At 38.5% G+C, this 21,493-nt stretch overlaps 1 protein-coding gene and 2 long non-coding RNA genes across 4 annotated transcripts in view; 1 reads left to right on the top strand and 2 right to left on the bottom strand.

The window, feature by feature from the left end:
- LOC124869032 (FERM and PDZ domain-containing protein 1) overlaps window positions 1-2,487 on the bottom strand; it is a 56,829-nt gene extending 54,342 nt beyond the window's left edge. Inside the window, exon 1 of the mRNA XM_047366734.1 lies at window positions 2,119-2,487. The gene's annotated coding sequence lies outside the window, so the exon portion shown is untranslated. The remainder of the gene's footprint in view (window positions 1-2,118) is intronic.
- Window positions 859-15,730, top strand: LOC124869033. The gene is made up of 3 exons (XR_007038458.1): window positions 859-994; window positions 1,168-1,298; window positions 13,544-15,730. It is a non-coding gene; the product is annotated as an uncharacterized LOC124869033 (long non-coding RNA).
- LOC124869034 overlaps window positions 10,305-21,493 on the bottom strand; it is a 24,678-nt gene continuing 13,489 nt past the window's right edge. The window contains exons 4-5 of one of the 2 annotated variants that reach the window (XR_007038460.1): window positions 20,508-20,682; window positions 10,305-10,646 (exon numbers count right to left, since the gene is read on the bottom strand). This is a non-coding gene — a long non-coding RNA (uncharacterized LOC124869034). Of the gene's footprint in view, window positions 10,647-17,562; window positions 20,683-21,493 lie in introns of those variants that run through there. The other variant, XR_007038459.1, reaches the window with a different exon arrangement.

The following is a 21,493-nucleotide window of genomic DNA, read 5'->3' as shown; positions in this document are numbered from 1 at the left end:
TTGTCTGTCTTTTAACAGCTGGCTTGGGAGTACATACATAGGATTTTGTAGTGTCATCTACATGTGGGTGTCTTTGCATCCCCACGGGTTTAAGGTGCAGCAGAACCACCGGCAACTACATGAAGACTGAGGGCACGTTTTTACTTAGATTTGGTTAGGCAGTTTGCAGTTTTGCGCATTAGCTTTTGAGCAAATACTGTGCATTATTTTAGAGCCAATGTTATGAAATTTTTCTTGACGTTAGAGTAAATATTCTCACATGCCATTGGTTCACTTGTTTATTTTGTAAATTCTCCATTAAGGACTTTTTCTAATAAATGCACTGAGGATTGGCTGTTAATTACATTGGACCATTTTGGAATGGATGTTGGTGGTCTCAGTTTTCAAACATTACAGCTGTCTCTGTGGTAGTCTTGGAAACAGTATTCCCTCCTGATGGCTGTGGGCTCTTTCAGCAGAATAATGCTCCCTGCCAACAAATTGAAAACAGTTCCAGAATGGTTTGAGAAGCACAACAAGTTGGAGGTGTTGAAATACGATCCATGGAGGCCTGACTTCACAACTTCTGGGACTTAAAGGATTTGCTGTTTTCAGTTTGGCACCAGATACCACAGCCGATCTTTAGGGATAGAGTAGCATGAACCCATAATGGGTCAGGACTGTTTTGACAGCAAAGAGGGGACTAAGAATGGTCATAATGTTATGGCACATCAGTATATAGTGTCCCAGTTATAAAAGGGATGGTTTCTCTCCACCGTCACTTTTGTTCTCACTTATGTTTGCATTTAGATCCATCTTGTGCCCATTAGTGTACTTCCCCTCAGTTCCCTGCTTGGCTATCCCTCAGCTGCTCTGCATTCTGTTAATTGTACTCACCTGGTTTTTATGTAGCTCATCAGATCTACGCTGTATTAAAATTCCTGGGTTCTGTTTCCTCTCTGCATTCTAAGGTTGCTCATGTCCCGGTTCCTGTGATGAGTTTTTTCAAGTTCTTGTAAGTTCATAATTTTCTTCATTAACATATTCAATTTCCATCATGCATCTGCCGATGTCCTGTTACCGCTGTGGTCCTCAACAACCCCCAAACATGACAGAGGAATCAAGCCAGACTAAGGACCCAGCGAATGGACTCGAATTTATAAGTCTGTTCGAGTATTTTCGATGCAGGGCAGAGAAGACCAGACATAGTCCACCAGTCGGAGGACTATGCGGAGCAGCAATCGCCACATAGGCGCCATTGGCAGAGCCCACTGTTCGCCTCAAGCTGTTGCTGTTGCCTCAACCACAACCACTACCAGGTCAGTCACCGCGCGTTCCAGTTTCCGAGTTCTTGGACGAGAGTGTCCAGGTGAACCCGCCTTTTGTTCCTGTTCACACCTGACAGTCACCATATGCTAGCTCAGGATGAGGAATTGCAGCAACGTCAGAACTTGATGCAGTCTGCTGGCTTCTTTAGATAATCATGTGTTATGCCTATCAGTATCTTGTAAACAACCGAATTTGACTGAACAGAATTGTACTGCATGCTTTGGATTTTAACCTGAATGTGTGATTAGACTGATTTGGAATAAATTAGATTGGTATGATTACATTTTGGACATGGAGTATATTTAAACAGTTAATAACTGAACTTTTCGTGTAAAGTGCCTTGAGCTAATTGTTGTGAATTGGTGCTATGTAAACTAAACTGAACTGAAACTAAATGGTCCTATCTGTCAGATCATTCCTGAGAATAAACAACTTAGCACTTTGTGGTTACCCCTTGGTGCTTATTTGACTGCAGTAGTTCTTATGAGGGGGAAACTGGAGCTAATTTGTTTATTTATCGGCTATCTATAAAAGGTCTCGTAGCCTATGTATGTTTTCCATTTAGAGCATAGAGTTAGCAGATAAACCTCACAGTTTACCTCTAATTGTGTGATATGCGGAACAACTGGAAGTTATTGTGACCTTAAGTGTAAGCGAAGCCCTTTTTTTCTTATAGTGAATATTTATTCTCTCCCTATTTTGAGTCATTCACTTGCTGATACGCACTGAAAGGTAACCAACACTTAGCACTTTCTGTCCGGTTGTCTGTCTAGTTGGCTACATTATAACAACGAGGGTTAAATACCTTACCGAGTAGTGTCTATTCCTGTCCTATAATCCTCTCCTGGGCGGGCCGCCTCGACGGTCCCTGGTAACGTTGAAGAACTTGCTAAAGCGCCGCAAACCAGCCGCGCCTTCCTTGGACTGCGAAGAAGCCAATTAATCCATATCACCTGGGGGCTTCAGAGCGCCACATCCTTCAGTAGAAGGAGCGTCTGGTAGTCCATGCGTAGGTCCATCAGCAGGTGATGCGGAGGGACGGGGTGAGGTGCTTAAACCTCGGTAATCTCAATCAACAATCCCATCCTTCTTCCCCCTCTCTCTCTCTCTCGCTCTTCCTCTCTTCTCTCTCTGTCGAACACTAACCCACTGAAAGTTTTAAATAAAGCAGCACCAACAGAAAACAAATAGCGGACTCTGCGCCGTTGTTTACACACCTGCACTTGTGCGAAAAGATGTGTTTACTTTGTGTGAGAGTGTTCTTAAATAGAACTGACTGTGCTATCAGAGGTTAAGTCAATTCAATATTAAAATGACAGGAGCTAGAAATAGACATGACGTACTGTAAAACAATTGTATAGTATTTTTAAATGCCACAAACTGATTAGCTCACAAAAATAAGGTAGCGGCACAAAAATCTCATTCACTAAAAATAGGTATCTGTCGCCATCTGCTGGCGTCAGTGCTTCACTAACACTCACCAGAGGTTTAGGGCTGGATGGAGTAAAGCCCAAAATTATTCAAACCTGTGGCAGTTTTGGATTTAAATCATTTTCAGTTAACCAGGATATATGTTTCTGTCAGGAAATGAGACAGCCATCTCTCATTATATAATCAAGAAATGGAAAAGGCAGTTTCAATTTGGAAAATGATCAGTTATATTTTTCTATTCACATTTTAATCAAAAATGTGTATTGAATATTATTTATTCCCATTGTCAATAGATTTTTTTTTTTTTTTACTCTTAGAAATGTTGACCAGTTTTTTGCATGTTTGGTACCTTGAGTCTTTGAGGTTGGAAGATCTCCTTGCTGTCATCATAATCTTTAGCTCCTTCCAGTTGATTCACTACCAAATTCAAGTCAGGACTATATTACTTCCGGTTTGAAGAAACATTTTGATAGAATTAAATAATTATTTTTGAATTAATTTACTTCAATTCAAGTTACTCTTCCAACCATCCATCCATTTACTATACCCACTTCTTTTCTCAGCCGTGGGGAGCTGGTGCCTATCTCCAGCGGTCTACACCCTGTACAGGTCACCAGTCTGTTATGAATCTTTTTGGGCTTAATTGCGTGTTATAATAATTTATACTTTTGTTGTTGTTATTACTTATTTAATAATAATTATTATTATTATTACAATAGGTATGCAATGCTAGGGGTTGACTTAAGAGTTCAAGATGGTGTTGATTGTATCTAAAATGGAAGTTTAGCTGTTCACTCATTCTCAATTCCTTATTTTTTTTTTGTTTACAATTATTGTTGAAAATGGCAAGAAATATTTAAGTAAAATTGAAAGTCTACTTCAAACCCAAATCTGTTAAGGGCATGAACTGTTCTGTACAACTGCAACAAATGTCCCTTCAGTTTATTCATGCCCTGTAAACATTTCCACATTTTCGGTTGAGTCTTTTTACACCTGCTTTTTTTTTTTTTTTTGGAGACCAGTCTAAAGAGGCTTCCTAAATAAACAAACAAACAAACAATTGAGCAAACAACTACAAATAGTATGAATGAATTGAAAATAACCATAAAAGCAGGCAAACATAAGCCTGAGTAAAAAAACACAGATTGAGACAGCAATAATTAACTTAAACATTTCATTTTTAAACCTTATTTGGTTTCAAAAACTTTCTCTTCGGATGGCCCTGCTGTGGTTCTTCCCTTTTTCTTAAGTTCTTTTATCATCTATTTTCCTCATTGGGTTAGATTCTTTATTTTAAACTCGATGAGGCAGCAGAAGTTATTTTATTTAATTTTATTGCTAAGTAAAACTCACATCAGTGTCTGTATTCTGCTCTCTGTTAAAATGTATTGAGTTTACAGCCGGTCTGGCCACAAGATGTCTGTGTTGTACAACCGCTCTGTTCCTTAATTCATTTTTCTGTCTCGTCTAAAGTTCTTCCACCAACACACGAACACAGGCTTCAGAGGCACCATTAACGCTTGTAAATCCTCTGTGGAGCCTTCAGTGATAATAACCACACTTCCAGTCATTACTTGATCCCCTTCATCCTTTTTAGAAGGCCCACACTCCCACACAAGTCCTCTTGAATTTAACGGCAATTAGGGGAGGAAACTCTTTTGTCGCTCTTGTCTCGACCCTCCTGCTTTGAGGTTGGTTTGATCTCCGTCGTTGGTCATCAGATGGTGGACAGAACAATTTTTGGTGGGCGCAAGGGGATTTTTTTTTGATTGTAGTCATAAGACTTGGCTCTGCTTTTCAACTAGAGAGGACAGGGAAGTTAAGGTTGGAGTATATTCTACATGATTGAGCAACCATAATGCATGAATTTGAACCTTAGAACGTATAGATGTGTGAGCCCAAAACAGAAGATTTCTAAAGACTAGAACTATAGAAAAAGATAGAAATGTCCATTATTGTCCCACAGTGGGGAAAGTCAAGTGTGCCAGGAACAAAGTGAAATGCAAATGGAAGCTTGCAGATACACACAAAGGTAAAAAAAATTTAAAATACAAAAAAAGGTAAGAATACCAGACTGCAAACTAAGGAGAAATTTATAACTTAAGAAAAAAATGGTATTGTTCAGGTGAACACCCAGGTACTTTGTAAGAGTCCAGTATCTCAATGTCAGCTCCCTAGATGTTCACTGCTGTCATGTGGTGGGTCTGCGCCTGCGGAAATCCACCACCACCTCCTTGGTTTTCCTCGAGTTGATCCTTGACCCTGTGTCCATTGTACTCTGCTGTACTCTAAGTTGTCTTCACCTGTGATGACAGGAATAAGAGCGGAGTATGTAAGTCTGGTTTTCACATCTAACTATGAATACTCTCCTAAACCTTGATGAAGATGTTTACAGAATAGATAAAGTTGCTATTGCAGGCAACAGTGGGTTCAGCAACGAATTGGATCTTATCGACAAAGAAAAATATGTCATCAAAGTTCATGTACATGTAAAAAAGAGGCAGAAAAATGCTTTTGGCAGTGTAGCATATGTCAAGAATTTAAAATGGAAATACATTTCTTCTCTGGACAAAGTTTTAAAACGGGTCCAACAAACAATTCCAATAACTACAGAATAGAGCGTACATATATTGTCCTTTCTTCTTCCAGTTTCCTCTGTAAGGAGATGAAAAGATCTTTCATGTTGTTTCCTCTTGTTGCATTATTTATTATTGTGTGGCGCTTTATTAGCTGGTTTCATCTCAGATTTTGTAGTCTGGTTTTAGGGAACCCTTTGAAATGTGTTTCTGAATCCAAACAATCCGTTGCCTGCTTTCTTTCACGAGCTCCAGTCACCTCTCTTATGTGAGTAAAAAAAAAAAGAAAAAAGGTTTTCAAAGCGGATCAGCCACGCTCTGAAGCCAAAATCCATTCAGCACTGTCCTAAGCAACAGAGATGATGTTCTTGTTTAATGGCTGACATGAAAGAAGAGAAGAGCGTCCTTTTTTTTGTCATTAGCCTTATTAGCATCATTAGCTCAGTATAGATTAACTTCAGATGGCTTGCTTGGAGTTATTTGGGTTGCCACTGAAGTGACATGAGTTGTATTTTGCATACTATTGGGGAATGCTTTATTGCCAATAAATGGGGTATGTTATGGTTGTATCTGATGTATTTCAGATACAACCACTAGATGGTGGAGCTACTCCTGATAAGAATAAATGAAGGAGAAATATAGTTGCTGGAACATATCACAGAAATGTGGGCAAACTTGGTGAACCAGATTAGAACAAATTAAGGCAATACAATAATGAACCTTAAAAATACTTTTTTTTTTTTTTTTTCTGGAACACATGTTTCAGTAGTTTGTATAAAAAAATACACATCTTCATATGACAAAACCAGAGCCAACCTGAGGAACAAAACAACCTAAGCAGCGCAGGGTCTCCACACCAATGGGGGGGCTCCCAAGAGCATCAAGATGTTGACTAAAGTCACGTTTACAACTAGAATATCACTGAAAAGTTCATTTATTTTAGTAACTCAATTCATTAAGTGGAGCACATTGTATACTGTAGATTAGCAACACACAGACTGATGTTTAAAGCCTTAATTTCTGTTAATTATGTTGACTATGATGAAAGCTAAATAAAACACGACATTTAAGTTTAGAATATTACATCACACCAATAAAAGATACCAAAATGTGAGCTTAATTAAAATGTTTATCTGCTTAAAGGTTGTTTTTAAAAAGGTACTTTTAATCAGACAAACGAGCCTCAATGGAAAACCTTAAATTTAATAATATAACTGTAAATTGTTTTGTAAAACCAACACTGATACAAATGAAGCATCCTGGTAGAGTGCTTCAATGTATTTCATTAGATAGATCAACATGAAGTAACAGATAATTGTAAAATGGAGAAAAGAGAGATCTAAAAACTGCGCCACGTAATTTTATTCAGCCTTCTGTTCAGAAGTTTTTTTTTTCTTTTTTGCAATACATACCTGTTTACGTTTTTTTTTTTGTTTTTAAAAAATTTTTTTTTAAAAGACGTATTTCAATTTTGTAGTATGTTTTTAATATGTCTAATTTCTGTTACTTTATTTTACCTGTAAAACCCTTTGTCATACAGATAAACTTGTCTTGACTTTACTGAAGCTCAAAAAAAAAAAAAAAGAAAACAGAAAATTCCACACAATTAATTGCATACAGAAGTCAAAGCATATTTATGTGTTGCAAAAATCCAATTGAGAATCTGAGCCAAAACCCGATGTTTACAGAGATTCTCCATCCACTCTGCCTCAGGTTGAGCTATGTATTTTTCAAAGAAGAATGGGTAAACCACATATTTCCTTCTGTTATACAATTATGCTCTGCTTTGTGTTTGTCAATCACTTATATCACAACCAAAACCTAATGTATTTCATAGTGATATTGAGAAAACATGAGAGTGTTTAATACTTTCAAAACTTTTAAGATGCTGTATGGTATTAAACAGTTAAAAATGCTTCTAACATGTAAATCATGTGAAATAACAGTGAGTATAGCTTTGGCTGTGGAACCTATGATGTAATACACTTGGTGCTGATTTTTGAGGTTTTTGAAGTTAAGATTTGTTGAGATCTGTTGGAAGCCTCAAATCAAATGTAAAGCCCCTTAGAACCTCTGAACAGCACATGTGAGTATTTAATATTTAATCAGAGCATCACCAACAATATTTCACTACATAATGTTGTAGATTATTGCGTTTATTGATACCTCATCTCATAAGGTTATCTAGAAGCACTTGTCAATATATAAAGACTTTAGACTTATTAGTTCTCATTTTATTTTGAATTTGAACTGTATAAACTTATCTGTTATCTTGTGCTGCCATCTAAAATTATCCACCCTCCTAATCCTGCAGTAAAACTGTAGTTGGAGATGTGCAATATAGATTTCTCAATACAACAAACAATTCACAGCAAAGCTTCATTAGGATAAAGATGAAAAGGATCCAGATGAAGATCTCACTGAAACCCAAGTGGTGTGTCTAATACAGAAAGAGATGAAACTGTTTTCTCTCATCATGGGGTTATCACAGATAGAGAAGTGTGCTACTGTAAATTATTATGAGGACAGACTGGATAAGTGCTCAGAGCACCAGCATGAGCCTGGTTCAAAGAGGCCATCACATTGGGTGAGAGATGAGATGAAGGTAAAAGCAAAGAAGAGCTAATATATTTTGGATGGCATGGGAACAGTTGGTGGTGTGGGCTAAAACCCACGTAAACTTAATGGCTGGGCATTTCTCTCCCCTCCATCTTCTCCTCCACATGGTTTCTTGCATCTTTATCAGGAATCTCAACCACTCTGCACTTGATGGTTGATAAGCCCAGCAGGCCTGTTTTGGTTTGAACTTGTCTTTTATTCATTCCATCTCTCCCAGTACCCACACCTCCACCATGGCCCGGTTTCTCCTGGCAGGCCTAAATCTCTTTCCCTAATCGGCTGCAGACGTGAGGCTTTGCCATTCCTCACAGGATGTGCCTGGGAAATGGCCAAGTTTCCTGAGTGACTAAAAAGGTGCTCGGTGCAGTTATGGTAAAGCCAGTTGTCACTTTCCGGGGAAGAATACTTACCATTACAGATTATCTTACTCTTTCAGTTTGTTAGGACAAGAAGCAGTAGTGCTTTGTAAATTGTGGCTAAAGGGATATTTTTGAATTGGACTTGTGTGGATTTGTAACAGAAGTCAGAATCTTTTCTGCAATAGATCGTAGTCAGAGTGATCTGAGTTTGGAGAAGTTCTCATGGGAGGATCAAGCTTGCAGGTACAGAGAAGGGCCCACTTCCACCTTTTGCAAAAGACAATGTGTAAATTTTCTTTATTTACTCAAGAACATCTGATTTGCCAGTAATGTGTTTAGCACACACTAATGCTGATTAGCTAAGTCCATCAAAACGTTTTGATTATCTCTATCTATACTATCCTATAGCTAAACTTAATGTTTCATCCATTCTTTTTTGGCAAAGTACATTAAAGCATCTGTGAACAATGATGTTTAGGTCTTGCCACAGATTCTGAGCTGGATTTAGGTCTAAAACATGCATATACCTTGATCTAAATGTGTTGCATCATGTCAAAATGTAAAAACGTTCAGTGTATGGATGCTTATGCAAGTCACTGCACATATTTTCCTATCTTCTCGGAAACAGTTATTGTCACATTTGTTGTCACTTGTTTTTGCGGCTTGCAGTTGTTTCTGTTTTAGACCAGTGTTGTGAGTCACAGCTGGGTCGTGGCATAATACATTTTGCAGCCTGAGGTGGTCTGGTTGAGAAAATGCCGACAACATAAATGATTCATGCTCATATGAAAGTGATAAAATAAATTATCTAGTGTTTGCATCAAAGGCTTGGAAAGTTTTGAGCTTGAGTTGTATTAGGAGAAATCTACTCTTTAACAAGTCCTCTGATTAGCTGGTAGCTTGACTGCCACCTGAAGAGTTTTACCTGGTTTCTCAACATAATCACCATAATGCTTTCCACAGCAAGTTAGATACTGACTATTCAGAACTATTCCATACAACACCTATTAAAAAAACAGCCAGCAGAATTAATAAACCCTCAAAAACCAGCTGGTCTCAGCATCTGTGACTTTTTGACAAGCATCAAACGGACCGGGCTCTCCCTATTCTGAAACTAAGTTAAATACACACACACACAAATAGCTCTGTCTTTCATGTTAGCCTTATGGAGCGGAATAAATAAGTACAATCCACTTCAGTGAGGGCCTTTGTAGAGAGGAAGCAGCTGGAGATGGCACTGGGCCACGGTATTGTTTGTCAGCAGCTCACTGTTTCTTCCACAGTGCCTTTTTGGCGTCTCCTGTAGAAGCGTCAGGACATGTCAGCAGCACGGAAAACACACTGCTGAGTTGGAAAAGTGTAGCAATGATCATTGATAGTCACACCAAAGTTGGATGAATGCCTTGTCTTCATATAAACTAAGCAGAAATCTGTTTTGAAATCTTTAATAATTATTCGACAACTTTTTACATAAAAAGAGGTTGAAAAACATGGCTTCAATGTAGGTAGTTTTCCAGTAGGTAAATATCTGACTTTATATTTAGGTAGGTAGGTAGGTAAGTCACTATCAGACCGTTACACTGACCAGTAATGACTTAAGTGTTCAATTCTCAGTACATGTTCCACACAGGAAAAACACTTGTGGTGCACTACATTACACCTTCATTTCCTGTATGAATAAACATCAGCTTCTGTGTAAATAAGCAATAAATGCAGTTGTGACATTTTCATTAAATAGCATTTGCATAAACATCTGTGATGTTTTCAAGATGGGAGTTCTTGAAGATGGAAGTCTGCTTTGGTCTTTGGCCCACTGTTGACTCATAGTTCCAGCATTAGGGACCGATTTATTTCAATTTGCGCTAAATGATGACTCCAAGAAAGTTGCATCCAAGAGAGTATGTGATTTTTGTTTTTTTATGTATTTACTTTTTACAGACGTACATAATGGTGGAAAATATGGCACAAACACCTGCTGAAGTCAGTAGAGGTTTAAGGTAAAAATGCTTATTGGGCATGATATTCTTGCTTCTTCGTCATTCTGCTCTTTACATAACACTCTACACAAGTTGACGTTAGCCGGTTAATTAGCTGGGCTGTCTGCTGATGTAGCTAACATGCTGTTTGCTGCTTAAAAGACAGGCAGCGCTAGGCTTTGTACTTTCAAAAAAGCATTACCTTGATAAGAATTATGGGTGGATCTCATTTAGTTTTGAGGCCATGGCTTTCAAGAGTGTACTTTCGTTCTTGTAAGCAAGATAAAGATGTTGGAGTGAGCGGGAGTCCAAAACAGGTAAGTAAGGGGCGCACAGAGATGGTATGGTCCAAACAGCTGGAGAAAACTCCTGTTCCTCTGGAAATTAGGAAGTGTAGAACAAAGTTTTAGAAAACCATGACTTTTAAAGACCTTTAAAATACTGTAATACTGATAACTATGCTATGCCTACTTTACAGAACATTTCTTTACAAACACCTTTAAGGAACCTTCTAGGAATATGAGCTTAAAAACTGACTGCCCTGTCTTCCATAATTTCAGGCCCTAATTTTGTACAACATTCTTTTCTCACATTCTCTGTTATGAGTCAGTGTTTTCATGCTAATTCTTTCTCTCTCCTAGAAGTAGGTTTAAACATTCACAAATCCAACTTTTTGGACTGAGCGTCCAACTCCCTTTCGTCTAGGATTAGAGCGAGAGAAAGAGCGATGGTGGGGAGAGTGAGATGGATCGTTGCACATACAGCACCACTGAGCACAAACTGGAAAGGATTAACAGGAAAAACACAGAATGTGTCACAAGTAATGAAAGTGTACATTATTAATTATTGGATCAAAAGTTATATACACATCTCTTTTGAAGACATCTGATTAGCACTGTGAAGTTACTCAAGACAATCCAGGCTATGTTTTCTAATAACTGTATGGACTGTTGACTCAAAGAGTCTTAAAAGGTTTGCTTGGGTTTCCAGCCAGCTGGCAGAAGATGTAGGGAAATTGTAAAAGAGCCCAGTAATAATGTTACAGCCAAAACTGAGGGAAAGCTATGTTTTAGGTTAAAGCGTATTAATGCTTAGAGGAAAATAAGGCACTCATTATCACATTACTTCTTTTTCACAAATATGTTCAAAAGCTACAGTTTTGTTTTTTTAACCCTGATACTTTTTCTGCTCACAAGTCGTCTTTGAACAGACTTGGATGTAGTGTTAATTTCACAGATATAAATCAGTCCTTGCAAACTATTAACCAAATACATTTGGTGGCAAAACCTTGGCAAACAATATATTTACAGCATATTGTCTCCTTTCACTGGTCTTTGTTACTAACTGCCCAAGTGCTACATTGCTCAGTATAAGCCCATTATTTCCAACAGAGAATTGGCGTGCCAGAGCAAGCATCAATAGAACACTAACCTTACACGCTGCTTAGATTTTCTGCCAGGTTTCATAGCCGAAGTTCAACTAAACTGAACTTGGACCTCAAATATGCTGACTCTGAAAGGCATACCCATAGGCATTCGCAAGTTGTAAGGGTGCTAATTTCACAATATTCAGTCTGTTTTGCAGCTGCTTCTTACTGCTCAAAGATTTTATTTTCATAGTGCAAACTCTTCACATTTTGGTGTTTAAACATGAGTGAAGGCGAACTCTATGGTCCTCTAAGGATACAGGAGGAGCAGTTTTGTCAGGCTGATGATGAGGCAAGACATCCGATGGACACAAAGTGGTCTGCGCATCAACACATACAGGCTTCATGTTTAAGGGAATTTCTCTTTTTGATGGAAGTTTTTTAGGACAAGGAGAAAAGAAAGTGAGGCAAAATGAAGGCAGAAAGACTTAATTTTACTTTCCATCTTAAAATAAGAGTCTATGATGAAGAAATTTTCTCTTTATCATACAATCTGAATCAGAGAAAAACAAAAGCACATGGAGAACATTTTCATTTCAATGTGGACTGAATATTTCCCAAAATAATGATGTGGTAAGTTCTCGATATGTTATTTAGTGTTTTACCAAAGGACCTTTCCAAAGTAATCATACCACTTCAACATTTTCATATTTTGTCATGTTGGAACCACAAACCCCAATGTATTTTATTTGGATTGCATGTGATACGCTAACGCAAAGTAGCACACAATTGAGAAGTGGGGGAAAAAAAAGGATACACGCATTTTATAGAACATGGAATTAGAGTGGCAGATCTTTTGGGATATGTCTCCACCAGCTTTGCACATCTAGAGGCAGTTTCTGCCTACTCTGCTTTGAAGAATAGCCCATCTCAGTGTGATTGGATGGGATTTCCACACATTTACAAGTTGATTTATGTCTGAATGTTGACCAGGTGGTTCTAACACATTAATATTGTTTACATTTAACCCTTGCCCCATAGGTCTGGCTGTTTGTTTGGTGTTGATTTGCTGGAAGGTGAACCTCATGTCTTTTGCAGCCTCTAACAGGTTTTCTTCCTTAGATAGTGCACCATTTAGCTTTATACATCTTCCCATCAAATCTGACCAGTTTCCCTGTCCCTGCTGAAGGAAAGTATCGCCAGAGCCTAATGCTGTTTTTAACACTGTGGAGTTGGCTTGTGGCAAACTGCAAACCCTACTTCTTTCAACATTCCTTCAACAGTGTCTTTCTTCTTGCCACGTTTCCTAAAAAGCCGGATTTGTGGAGGGAAACACTAATGGCTGTCTTTTTGAAATATTCTCCTACTTGAGCAGTGGATCTCTGCATCTCCTCCAGAATTACCATGTGCCTCTTTGCTCTCTTTGATTAATGGTCTCCTTGCCTGGCCTGTGTAGGTTTGCTGTGATCTGTGGGATGTTCAAAGATTGGGAGATTGTTCCAACAAAGCTCTGAGGGCCTTCACGTAACGGCTGTATTTATACTGAAATTAAATTACACAAACACCTTTTTTACATATTGGGTTATGTCTGAATGTAATTGATGGCACTGCATTTTATACAGGGGCATCACGCTAAGGAGGGCTGAACTGCATGCCACACTTTTAAAATTTATTGTTTGGAAACCCTGCATCATATTCCATCCACTTCAAAATTATACATAATTTTGTGTTGGTCATAACATAAAATCTAATATAATACATTCAAGTCTGTGGTTGTCACATGACAACACTTACAAAAACAGCAGGACTGGCTGCTTTAAACAAACGGTCTTTCAGTGTAGATAAAAAAAATTAAAATGTTTTTAATCTTGTTACCTGCATTTATTTGTCCCTTTCTATTACCCACAGGTTCATTGCTGTGCATTTGGAACATGTGCTACACTGGCACATGAATACATTTAACAGGAAGTCAGTGCTAATAGCTTCCAAGTGCTTCAGAAGGACACATGTTGTGACAATCACCCAGGGGCATGAGGAAGTGGGTGACTGGAAGCACAATACCCAGAATGGCCTGATAAACATTTTGGATGGAGAAAAAACCAAGTGTCTGCCGGATGCGCATTTGAAGTCTGCTTGTATTGTTTTTTTGTGTCGTTTTTTTGGCAGATAAAAGAGACAGGTGCCTTTTGTTGTTGGCGGTTACAGGAATGTGAGAAAAGAAGCTTCCATTTTGTGTCATTATATCCTCTTTCATATTGGTTCCCACTGCAGAATACATCTACAGTATTTACAGGAAAGGCAAAGCTCCATTACCTGCACGTTTTATGTTACCTTGAGGTAGTGGGGGTTAAAGAGACTAATGGCTTCTGATGAAATGGAGCAACACTTAAACCTCAGAAACCAAGGGTCTTTGATCATTTAACCTGATCTTCTTATATTTAATGGCAAGACCCAAGGAAGAAGCATGGGAACAGTCTACAACTCCTTTGATGTGCACTCAGGTCATGCACTTTCAGCAGAGGAAACATCCAAAGGTTATACTGTAAATCATGAAACCAAAAGGTTTGTGAGAGCTTTACAGCAACACAAACAGGTTGATCCACTTAAGATTGTGCTGTTTTAGGAAATAATTTTCTGCTCAATGTTAAACTTTCTCACACATTTTTTTTTTTGCTATCAATAAGTGATTTCCCTCAGTTCTGTTTTCCAACCTTCTTGGCCTGCAGATCATAAATAGAAAACTAGTAATGGTGCATTTACCCTGCATGAAGTAGCCATCAGAAAATGGTTACATTGTGGTCAGAAAAGGGAATGGATAGTCGGCAACAAAATTCAGGTATGATGTAATGTTTTCAAATTATGCTATTCTGATACTGGGGGACCCAAAGTGTGTCATGATTCTCCACCACCAGCCTTTAGAACAAGGCAGGATGAATCCATGTTTTCAAATTGTTTACACCAAAATCTGAGCCTACCACATGAACGCCACTGAAAAACGTCTAGTCGCATACGCCTCGATTTTAGCTGTCTATTACTGTCCAGATTTAGTGTGCTTGTGCGTACTGCAACCAGTTTCTTGTGCTAAGCTGACAGGGATGGAACGCTGTGTGGTCTTTTGGTGCAGGAGTCAGTCTGCTTCAAGGATTGATGCATTGTACATGCAGAAGTACTATTCTGCTTACTTTGATTATGCCATTACCTTTCTACCTTCTTAAACCAGTGTCCCTTTTCACCTTTGACTTTTTACATAAACAAGGTTTTTTTTTTTTTTTTTTTCCACACAACCTCTGCTGCTCATTTGATATTTTCTTTTTGAGCCCCTTCTGAACAATTCTCTGTAGATCTGAGAGAAAATTGTGTGTAAAAATCCCATTGGCTCACTCCCAGCTCGCTTTCAACCTTAGTAAGCTGTCTTCACCAAATCTAAACGCCTAATAAGATGCTGCTATATGAATGCTGATTTGCTATTGGTGTTATTAAGAAAAGGAGCAGACTAATAAATATGCTGGTGACTGTAAATTCCAACTAGAATAACTTCTTAAGAGCACTTAATGCAAATGCAGAAAAGAACTTCAATGGAGGTAACTGAAATAAAAATAAAATTTCATTACTTTTAACATTTGTCTCCATTTTTTATAAGAACACCTTCCCTCTTCTAACATGTGGGTCCAATCACAGCAGATTTTTATGTCAGAATGACATGAAGGGAAAGTGTTATCAGATCACCCTAATGTGCAAACATTTACTATTAAATTATCTTTGCTAGTGATACTTGAAAATTGAACTCTCTCTCCTCTAACAGGTGCCAGTGTTCCCAGATGACCAGTATAAACTGGCAGCAACTCTACATTTTCTCCGGCAATCTATTTAACATCTGAGCTAAACTGTTGCCTACATGGTAGTGGGAGGAAAGAAAGATATATATATATATTTTTTGTCCGAGGCTAAAGCAGACAAAAACAATCTGTGGTTGTATTTAATGATGACAGTTTCCCTTTTATTTGCGCTGAAAAATGGCAGCTGCTGTTTAAAGTGGTCTTTGATGTAACCCAGCCCTTTCTGCCTTATACGATTAAATTTAAGTCTGAGATCCAACTTGGCATAAAGCTTGTTTGTCTTTCTCGTTTTTCCCGTTAGCTCTTTGTGTACTCTGTTTGATAAACTCTTACATGCTTTCAGCTGCAGCCACAGAGACCGATGTTTTTTAAAGTATTATTTAATACAAAACTTATCGTCAAGCAGCATTTTACAAAAAAGGTGACAGACTGATTCTAACAGGCCTCACTACATATCAGATTATTGTAAGACTGTCAGAACATGTTGAAAGTATTGTTTTAAATGATTAGTTGAAGGTTGGATTTTGTACAGAATTAGAGAAAATGGCAGAGTACAGGAAGAAAGAACCAGATATTTCTCATTTTAGAACTACAAATCCAGTTATGTTGTTTGCAGCAAAGGCAAACTAGACTGAACTGCTGTTACTGCCAAAGCAGTTTCCTTGATGGTCTCCATTATTTTTCACAAATTTTGAATCTGCAGTTTTTTTTATTAGTAGAGTAACTCTCCCTGTGCTTTCTACCTTCAAGGGTCAAAAGTTCATTAATCCATCCATCCATTCTCTATACGCGCTTCTTCCATACAGGGTCACAGGGGAACAGGTGCCTATCTCCAGCAGTCTATGGGCGAGAGGCAGGGTAATTCATGGACAGGTCGGCAGTCTTTCGCAGGGCATCGGGGACACCCAGGAAAAACAACTATGCACACCTAAGGGCAATTTAGAGAAACAATTAACCTAAGAGTAATGTTTTTGTCATTACAGAAAGCAAACCCCTCTTATAATTGCTGACCAGCCTTTTGCATGTTTCCACTGGTATTTTTAAGCATTTATCTTTAGTGATGACCTCCAAGTCTTTTAGATTGGAAGCCCTCTCTGCTATCACCCTAATTTTGTGCCCCCTCTGCAGGTTCTAGTCAAGACTCTGACTAAGCCACTGAAAAAAAATAATATTGCTTCCATTAGACGAAACATGGTGATAAAATTCAAATCTTACATGAAGCCTAAATCTTCTGGGTAATTTGGGCTCAACTGTTTGTTACAAAAATATTAATAATAATGTCATTATAATTATCACACTGGGTGTGTAAGGTCAGGAGTTGACCTGAGGTGTGAAATCATCGATTACATGACTTGCTTATTAAAAACAATGATTTCTGGACAAATCAAGCAGCGAAAAAAACACTTTATGATGGAACTGTTTTGTGAAAGACGCTATTGGGTTATTCACAAAAGGCTCTGGATCTGCGCTCCAAGCCCCAGCCCACGAGTTGTACAGAGACTGAAAGTAGCTCTGCCTTTAACAGTCATGTCGAAATTTCAACTTTATTTCTTAGTCCAATATATTGTGCTCTAAAAATGTCTCCCTACAGGAAATGAGGGATTATAAGAAAAATATACTGAACCTAGATTTGTTTTGAAGTTTAAAGAGTAAGCATTTTGAAAATCTGTTATTATACCGGTAAGTGCAAACCTGGACTTGAACTGCTTTCAGAACCTTGACATGCTTTACTGCCTCTGTGTATAATGCTTTCAGGTCAGCTGCACCAAAGCATTCTCCCACACACAGTTTTTCCTCAAAGCAAGCAACCTTTTTTGACTCTCCACTACCCGTTCTTTGACCTGCAGTCTTTCTTGTTGTGTGTTTGGTGTCACATTTTGAATGGTGCACTGTGATGGACCGTTGACCTCTCATGTGCTTGCCCGCTTGTCAACAAATAACCACTGGAAATAACCATTAAATATATTTCTTTGTACACATGTATGCATAAGTGTCAAACTCAGGAGGAATTGAAAACGTTTTATGGTTTCTTTTAAGGGTTTAATTTGTTTTTTAATCCATCCATTTTCTATACTTCCTTCTGTACAGGGTCACGGGGTAACTGGTGCATCTCTAGGAGTCTTTGAGCGAGAGGCCTGGTACACCCTGGACAAGTCACCAGTCCATTGCAGGGCAACACAGAGACACACAGGACAAACAACCATGTACACACCCATTCATACCTAAAGGCAATTAAGACGGACCAATTAACCTAACAGTGAAGTTTTTGGACTGTCGGAGGAAGCCGGAGGACCCGGAGAGAACCCATGCATGCACTGGGAGAAATTGCAATCTTCATGCAGAAAGACCCCGGCCAGGAGTCAAACCAGGACCTTCTTGCTGCAAGGCAACAGTGCTACCTTAATTTGTTTGTTTATTTGTAATATGTCTGAACTGAAAAAGGTGGAATCTTTTGGTTTTGATACATTCTAATTTTAATATGCACTCTATATTGACAGCAAACCAGATAATTACTGATGATATATCAGTTGTAGTTTGTAGTGATAAATGACCTGGCAACTACTACTACATTTTAACTTTACTAAACATTTGTAATTTGTTTTTCCTGGGTATTTAAGTTCAGTCTCAATTTATCACTTCTAACTGCACGCCATACATAGTGGATCTCAAACGTCTACATACCACTGTCTAAAAATGAGACCAAACAGAACATTTCCCACTTTTAATGTCACATTTACCTCGGAATATTATAAATACTACAATAACCAGTTGCACAAGTGCTCACCCGCTTAAATGAAAAATTTGTTGAAACAGCTTTTAATTTAATTGCAGCATTTAGGCTCTTGGGTATACACCTGCCATCAACTGTAGAAAGTCTGACTGGCTGTAAATAATTGTCAGCTTCACTTCCTGGATTTTCTTTACATTTGCTCACTAGCATCCTTTAGTTAATGTTGCAGAGAGTTTGCAAAGGATGAAAATGATCTGATTGTCCATACTTTATGGGTACACTTAGAACAAAATCTGCAACAACCTGGTTGTTTAACTATTTTCCTTCTAACATATTAGTTGGTTTTTCCATTTAATTGAAAAGCATAAGGTAACATTAAAGGTGAAAAAAGATCTGAAACAATTTATCAGGGACTGATTTTCTTCACATCACTAAAACCTGCCATTTTAAAAGGGGTGTGTGTTTTTAATTTCACCCAGACTCATTTTTTAGTAAGTAAACATTGAAATATATTTGCCACCTTAGCGTCTAATTTTATTGCCATAAAGTTTGGTCTCAAAGGGAAAATTATATTAAAGTATGCAATGAAAAATGTGAAGTTATGACTTCTCCGAAGTATATTTATCTAGACATTTACAGGACCAGTTTTAATTTACTTTGTAGTATGAGCACAGTGTGATGTCACTTTGCAAGTAGTCTCCATGTTGGAATGGGCACTCTCACAAAGCACCATTGTGGGATCTTTAAAGGGTTGCCCAACATTAAAGGGAGTTAGTGGTGGCAGGTGGTGTTCTGGAAGAAGAAGATCTCCCTGTGGTTTCATTCAGGCCTGACAGAGAGAGAACTGAGACAGGTGGTCAAGCCCTTTAATGTTGCAAGGCTTTTAATCTGTGCATGTGGCTCTAAACCAGGCCAAAGTTTACACTGACCAAGAACTCTTTACTGGCAGAGCTGTGATGCAGTTTCTTCTGCCCCTGTTTCATGTGGTTTGAAGGACTTTATGAATGCCATGGCTACTTAATCCTAGTGACACATGTGTTGCTTTCAGTGTTTTTGGACCTTTCGTGGAGTTGAAGCATTTGTAACCTGTCAACAGGCAACTTACTTTGACTTTATTTGCTGCCATTTGTTGTCAGGTACTTATTGTGCTGGTGTAATTTTATGGGCTGACGATGTATTGATTGTCTATGTAATCTCAGAAACCATTTCAACAACAGATGATAAAAGACGAAATTGGATATTTGAGCTCCAGCCTGCTAAATTGTGTTAAACATGCTTTCTGGTTCTCACTCGAGCCAAACGATTGGTTCAGAAATGTGAGTTATGTTGTGGAAACAAGCAGGTGTCTTCTGAAGGCCTTAACACACAGCAGTATCACTTTGCATAGGGGCTGCCCTTTGTTACTGTTTCTGCTTCATAGATCGCATCATTATCCTAGCTTTGTTTTTCTGTGTACGTTAACAGGGGGAATATCAATATGACAGTTTCAGGTTTCCTGTTCCCAGGAGCAACACAGACAGACACACATTTGTTTAGTGTTTTAGTTTTGAAGGTTTTTAATGTTGGAGGATTGACACCTGCATCTGAGGTAGAAATGATTGTTACAGTATTGATAGCAAAACATCACTTTTGTAAACATGCTTCAGTGTAAGCTGAGGCCTGTGTTTGTAGACATAAGAAAGATTAATTTGGACTAATTGTATTATACTATTAAATTAATTAAGGTTAAAGTGTTGTTCTCAAAAAATAATTGATTAAATACAAAGAACTTTGGTTTCAAAGCTAAAACAAAAATCACTGATGGAGGTTACAGAATGTTTTTTATTTAAACTGGGTAAACCATTTGTCATTAGCTTGCTGTTTCCAATGTTATTATCGTTAACGAAAACAAACCAAATAATGAAAACTAGAAGTAAAAAAACATTTTTGTTAAGTGAAATAAAAATCAAAACGAGACTGCAAAAAAATGAAAACTAAAACTGTAATAAGTGTTCACAAAACTAACAAAAATTAACTAAGATAATGTCCTTAGTTTTTGTCTGTGTCTCATGCATAAGTATGAAGTCTAGTCTCGGGTTGTGGTTGTTTTTTTTTTCTTGCAGATGGCGGGTACGTCAGTCATGTCATCTGAGCGGTCTGTCCACACCTAGCATAATATCAGCAAAACTTGGGATAAAGCGCCATAGTCCAAATTGGGATTACTGTGAATATGACTGTGTTTAGACGACCTGTCCCCGGCTAAAGCGGCCCCTGGAAATGTCCCCGATTTTAGCGTTTTGTGAATGAGAAATGTGTGTAGACTTACTACAGTAGCCGGGGGTAGAAAGCGCGAGTGAGCATGTTGCTTGCAACAACTGCTGTTACGGTAGCTGGTCGCGTTGCTGTTAACGTTACAGACAGAGGAGAAGAAGAGCTGAGTGCGCCGCCTTGGACTGGGCTGATCCTGGTGATGAAGGTTTGTTTCTTGGTAGGAAACGTTTCTAGTGTTAACAAAAAAACAAAAAAAACATAAAACAAATTGCTTGGATGTGTTTTGTTTTACTATAGGTGAGGACACATATGCTAATAAACCAAGTTTTTATGAACGAACAGAGCAGCAAATAGGAAGACAAGAGCACAACCTGATTTGGGAATTGGAGCTTGTGTCCCAATTCAGGAGCTGGATCCTTCGAAGGACCCGGCCTACGTGGGCTGGGTCCTTCGACGACCGCTAAAACCACGGAGGCCGGAAGTGAGCAGCTGCGGATCGGGACGGTCTAGCCTCACCGCCGGGAAGGCTGGCGAGGCAAGCCGGCAGTAACTATGACGGGAGCGGAAAACTCAGAACACCGCGGAGCACGTTTGAAATTAAGCGATGTTTTGATAAATCAAAGCAGATATTTCACATCTACATAATTATATTCCCAAACTAAAAACAACACAAGTTCATTTGTGTCACAGAAAGTGTAATTTTTCACAATTTAATCACAGCTTTTGCTGCTGTGGTCCGCCATGGCTGCCCCTGCTAGATCAATCTGCTTCGACCCGCAATGAATCATGGGAAATGATGGACCGCGAAGGATACTCACAACCCATCCTTCAAATCAGGCAAAAGGACACATTTGTCGGCCGCATTTGAAGGAGCCTCGGAAGGATTCATGAATTCGGACAGCCTTTGTCACCGGGCTGTGACGTAATTGGCCTACAAATACGGCCTTCGAAGGATGCAGCCCCTGAATTGGGACACACTCATAGTGTCAACAAGGATTTGTCCAAAGTAAGATGTTTTAGAATTGATTGATGACCTTTAGT

This window comes from Girardinichthys multiradiatus, chromosome 5 (assembly GCF_021462225.1).
Source record: "Girardinichthys multiradiatus isolate DD_20200921_A chromosome 5, DD_fGirMul_XY1, whole genome shotgun sequence".
NCBI lineage: Eukaryota > Metazoa > Chordata > Actinopteri > Cyprinodontiformes > Goodeidae > Girardinichthys > Girardinichthys multiradiatus.
This window is presented reverse-complemented; position numbering and strand designations above follow the sequence as displayed.